Source organism: Elephantulus edwardii, unplaced genomic scaffold (genome assembly GCF_000299155.1).
Source record: "Elephantulus edwardii isolate Elephantulus edwardi_28Jun2011 unplaced genomic scaffold, EleEdw1.0 scaffold00599, whole genome shotgun sequence".
NCBI classification, from domain to species: domain Eukaryota; kingdom Metazoa; phylum Chordata; class Mammalia; order Macroscelidea; family Macroscelididae; genus Elephantulus; species Elephantulus edwardii.
Genome location: NW_006400349.1, coordinates 103,744 through 109,743, shown reverse-complemented (window position 1 = coordinate 109,743; position 6,000 = coordinate 103,744). Strand labels below are relative to the sequence as shown.

General features: G+C 37.7%; 1 non-coding gene across 1 annotated transcript; it reads left to right on the top strand.

The window, feature by feature from the left end:
- The first annotated feature begins 711 nt into the window (after positions 1 to 711).
- Positions 712 to 785, top strand: TRNAT-AGU. The gene has a single exon. It is a non-coding gene; the product is annotated as a tRNA-Thr (tRNA).
- Positions 786 to 6,000: the final 5,215 nt, after the last annotated feature.

Below are 6,000 nucleotides of genomic sequence, written 5' to 3'. Positions count from 1 at the left end.
TGAATGGAATCCCAAAATCTCTGTAGATGTTCATTGAAATGAAAAATAAACAACCTAAATTTAAAAAAAAAAGTGAGATTCATCACACTATACATTTGCAAAATTGAAAACTTGATGCAGGTAAAAGTTGACAGGGATAAAAGGATGTGTAGACTAGGGAATAAATGGCCATTTTGTTCTTACATATTTATCTCACCTCCTTACCTGGGTTTTCTTTCCTGTGTCCAATGAAGTTAAAATATAGCATGTCCCAGTTCCCGGGACAAGGAGTTAGCTCAGAAAGTAGTTCAGTGGGTTCTGTGGACATTAATCGGAAAATTGATAAAATATAACTTTTTTTCTTTCTCTGAAATATAACTACTATAATGGAAGAAATTTTTTGTCTATTTTTCTCACTTTACTATTGTACTTCAACATTGTGGATAAGATGAATTAATGGAAAAAGAAAAGTAAAATATGTTGCAATCTCCAATAATTCCTCTGGAGGGCGATCGTCACCACAAAATAGGTCTACTTCGTTTCTAGTCGAAATAATTTTAAAATCTGTTTTCAAAAATGTTTTTCTTTCTTTAATGTTGGAGTTTCTGGTTTGATATGGATTCATAAATACACATGTATGTCTTTTGTTCATGAACTTAAGCAAAGTTCTTGCAAATTGCTGTAGTCCATAGAGAAGTTATAAATATGATGCAAGCAAGTGTTCTTTGCAGGGGCCCTGTGGCTTAGCTGGTCAAAGCGCCTGTCTAGTAAACAGGAGATCCTGGGTTCGAGTCCCAGCAGGGCCTTGCTTATCTAAATTTTCTTTTTCCAGTTGTAAATTATATACAAATGTATTGTAGATAGAGGAAGACATTAATAACTGAAGTAGGAAGGCAAAAATATCTATTCGCTGCTGTAATCACGGAGACTCTATTGCCAGGAAATAGGATGTACACTAAGGTAATAAGAGAGGAAAATAATGTGGCTTCTCTAGATGATAGGGGGGAAAATGAATTTACAAGGAGTAGAAGAAAGGATGGTTAATAAAACGCCAAAATCTGAGTTGTGCAAAAATTCACTTTCAGTTAATGGTAAAGAAGAGCAATTAAAATTCTTGAAAAATCAGTTTCAGATCTCTTGATCTGTGCTTCTCAACTTTTTTCTTTTCTTTTCTTTTTTTTGCAAAACTGTGTGGTCTGGTTGTCAGTGTTAGGTGAAGAATTTAAGAAAGTACTAGTGAGCTATACACTCTTGGCCATTTTTAAATTTTGCACAATACTAAGAATTGTCACACTTTTTTTCATCACTAGAAATTACTGGAAATCAATGCCATTTTGAGGTTATAGAGTAAATAAAAAGAATAATTTTAAAAGTTTCATGAAAATGAAAAATATAACATATCAAAACCTCTGGGGTACAACGGAGAGAGTCCTCAGAGTATAGCAGTAGTTCTCATTGTTGAGCATAACAGTGGTCCTCAATTCATAGCAATAGGCAAACACATAAGAATGAAAGAGCAAAATAAACTACTTGATGCCTCAAGCAAGTAGAAAAAGAAAGCTAATCCCATAGCCTCTAGAAGAAATATTATAAGGACAAGGACTGAAATCAATGGGATAGTAAACAAAAGCAAGTGAAAACCATCTACAAAACCAGGAAGTGGTTCTTTGAAAGGATCAATAATCTAGACAAACTGTTGGCAAACTTAAAAGAAAAGGAAAGCACAAATAACTCTAATAACAAATGAAAGAAGTAACATCAGAACAGAGCCAGCTAAAATTAAATGTATAACAATGGAGTATTATGAAAATCTGTATTCTTATAAATTTTAAAATCTAGAGGAAGAGACCCATATTTGTTCCCATTCTGATGAAAGGTGACCAAAGAGAGTGTGGAAATTATGGAACAATATCATTAATATTATATACAAGCAAGACTCTGCTGAAATTTTTCTATAAACGACTGGAACAGAACATCAACAGAGAAATGCCAAAAGTGCAGGTTGGGCTTGGAAGAAGAGGCTGTGGTACTAGGGATATTATAGCTAATGTTAGGTGATGGATCTTGGCTGAAGGCAGGGAGTACCAGAGGAATGTCTATCTGTGTTTTGTTGACTATGCAAAGACATTTGACAGTATGAATCACAACAAGCTGTGGCTAACTCTGAGAAGAATGGGAATCCCAGAACACTTGATCATGCTAATGCAAAACCTATACTTGGACCAGGAGGCAGTCATCAGAACAGAGCAAGGAAATACTGTATGATTCAAAACCGGAAAGAGTGTATGTCAGGGATGTGTCCTATCTCCATACCTTTTCACTCTTTACCCAGAACAGATCATCCGAAAGGCTGGGATCTAAGAGGAGGAATGTGGCATCTGGATTGAAGGTAGACTCATCAACAAGTTACATTATACAGATGACACACTCCTCTTGCTGATCCTGAGGAAGACCTGAAGCACTTGCTGCAGAAGTTCAAAGACTGCAGCCTTCAATATGAATATAAGCTCAACATGAAGAAAACAAAGATTCTCACTACTGGGCCAATTGGCAGCATCATGATAGACGATGAAAAGATTGTCAATAGCTTTAGTTTGCTTGGCTCCACAGTCAACACTCTTGGTCCCAGCAGCCAGGAAATCAAAAGATTAATTGCATTGGGGAAATCTGCTGTGAGGGACATCTCTAGAATACTGAAGATCAATGATGTCAGTCTGGAGACTAAGGTGCACCTTATCAAGGCCATGGTTCTTCTTCTTCATAATTAGGTGCTATGCATCATAAAGCTGGACAGTGACTAGGGATGATAAGAGGAGACTTGATGCCTTTGAGCTGTGGTGCTGGAGAAGGGTATTGAATATACCACGGACTGCTAGGAGAACAGGTAGGTTCATCCTGAACAGGGTGAAATCAGGGTGCTCCTTGGAGGCAAGTATTCTGAAGCTCCATCTGACATACTTTGGGCATGTTGCAAAGAGGAACATCATGTTTGGGAGAGTGAAGGGAGGGACAGTGCAAGAGAGGAACAAATGAATGAGATTAATCGACTCAGGGACTAGTGTAATGAATGGGGCTAGGTATGCCAGAGACAGTAAGGTTGGCTCAGGATAGAATAACAGGAAGAGTACCAGAGCTTTTGTACATAGAGTTGCTATGAGTCACAAGTTACTCGGCAGCACATAACACCACCAACAAGAGAAAATGGACAAATTTCTAAAAACTGACTCACATCCTACCCAGACTTACACAGACAGGTGTAAAACACTTGAACAGATCCATCACAAAAGGAGAAATTGAGCAGACAATAGAATGAGTCCCTCCTAAAAAAAAAATAAAAAAAAAAAAGTCCTGTCCCAGAAGGCTGGGTGAATTCTGCCAAATGTTCAGAGATGAATCACCAATTCTAATTAAATTATTTTTAAAAATAAATAAAGAACACTCCCAGAATCATTCTATGAAGCAAGCTAAACCCTAATACCAAAATCAGGCAAAGACATTATAAAAAAAGGAAAACTATGGACCAATATCTCCCATGAACATAAACACAAAAATACTGGCCGATGGATTCCAACGGCATATCAAAAAAATAATTCATCATGACCAAGTTGGATTCATAACCAATATGTAAGGACAATTCAAAAGAAGAAATACAATCAACATAATTCATCACATTAACAAAGCACATAACAAGAACCACATGGTCTTATCAGCTGATGTAGAAAAGGCTTTTAACAAAATCCAATGCTCTTTCCTGATTAAAACACTCAGTAAAATAGGAATGGAAGGAAATTTCCTCAACAAATGAAAGTTATATACCCAAAACCAAAAGCCAACATCATTCTCACTGGAGAAAGACTAACAGCATTTCCCTTACAAACAGAAACCATACAAAGCAGTCCACTGTCACCACTCCTATTCAGTATTGTATTTGAAGTACTTACTGTGTCAATAAGACAAGAAAAGGAAATAAGAGGCATCCAAATTGGCAAAATGATGGTAAAACTGACGCTATGTGCAGATGATACAATAGTGTAGAGAGAAAACCCCAAAGACTCAACAAAAAAACTGTTATACCTAATAGACCAATTTAGTAGAATGGCAATAGCTAAGATCAAGAGACTTTGGTGATGAAGGAGGAAGATCAAGCTGCAAATTTGAATTTGCAAAAACTAAGACTCCAGGAATTGGTGGAGTACCAATAGACATATCTCAGCAAATTGATACTGTTCTGGAAGCATTCACCAGGTTATGCCAAGAAAACTAGAAGACAACTACCTGGCCAACTAAGTGGCAGAGATTTGTGTTTATCCCCATTCCAAACAAAGGTGACCCAAAAGAGTGTGGAAATTATCAAACAATATCACTAATATCACACGCAAGCAAGATCCTGCTAAAGATTATCTAGAAATAATTGATACAGTAAGACAGCAGAGAACTGCCAGACATGCAGTCTGGGCTTAGAAGAGGCCGTGGCACTAGGGGCATCACAACCAACATTAAATGGATCTTGTCTGAAAGCAAAGAGTACCAGAGAAATGTTGATCTGTATTTCATTAATTATGCAAAGGCAGTTGGCTGTGTGGATCACAACAAATTATGGCTTACCTTGAGAAAAATGGGGATCCTATAATACTTGATTGTACTCATGTGAAACCTATACCTGGAGCAGGAAGTGGTAGTCAGAACATAGCAGGAAAACACTACATGGTTTAGGATCAGGAAAAGTATGCATTAGAAATTAATCCCATCTCTATACCTTTTCAATCTATGTGCAAAAGAGATCATTCAGGAGGCTGGACTTTATGAGAAGGATGTGGCATCAAGATTGAAGGAAGACTCATCAACAACCTACGTTAAGCAGATGACACAACCTTGTTTGCTGAAACTGAAGAGGACATGAGGGATTTGCTGCAGAAGGTCAAGGACTGTCATCTTCAATATGGATTGAAGCTCAAGAAAACAAAGGTTTCCACCACTGGGCCAGCTGACAGCTTCATGATGGACAGAGAAGAGATTGAGATTGTTAATAACTTCAGCTTACGTGGTTTCACAATAAATACTCTTGGCACCAGCAGTCAGGAAACCAAAAGACAAATTGCATTGGGAAAGTCTGCTGTCAGGGACCTCTCTAGAGTACTGAAGTGCAATGATGTCAGTCTGAAGACTAAGGTGCACCTGATCCAGGCCATGGTCTTCGCAATTACTTGCTATGTATCAGAAAGCTGGACAATAACTAAGACTTATAGTAAAAGTATTAATGCCTTTGTGTTGTGGTGCTAGAAAACAGTGTTGGACATACTGTGGACTGCAAGGAGAACAAACAGGTCTGTTCTGGAAAGGGTGAAACCAGGCTGCACCATGGAGGCAAGAATTTTGAAGCTCCATCTCACATACTTTAGGCACATGGCCAGAAGAGACTAGTCCTTGAAGAAGGGCATCATGCTTGGAAGTTGGAGGGACAGCACAGGAGAGGAAGACCTAGGATGAGATGGATTGATTCAGTGACTGGAGAAATGCGATTAGGTATATCAGAGATTATGAGATTGGCTCAGGATAGGGCAGGGTCCAGAGCTAACATACCTAGGGGCACTATAAGTCACAGGTGACTCAATGGCACATAACAACAACATCAACATACAAAAATCAGTGAAATTTCTCTACAGAAACAAAGCATAGAAAAGTAAACTAAGAAGACAATAGCATTTGTGATAGCCAACCACAAGATAAAATACCCAGGAACAAACTTAATCAGAGACACAAGAGAACTTATACAGTGAACACTACTATAAAAAACAATAAGAGACCCTAAGTAAATGGGAAAATATTCCCTGTTCATGGATAGGAAGATTCAACAGAGTGAAAATGACCATCCTACCAAAAGCAGTCTACCTATTCAACACAATCCCAATACAGATTCCAAAATGATTTTTCAAAGAACTAAAAAAGGCAAAAGGCAAGTTTATTTGGAAAGGAAAGAAACTTTGAATAAGCAAGCACTTCTGAAAAACAAAAATTAAATGA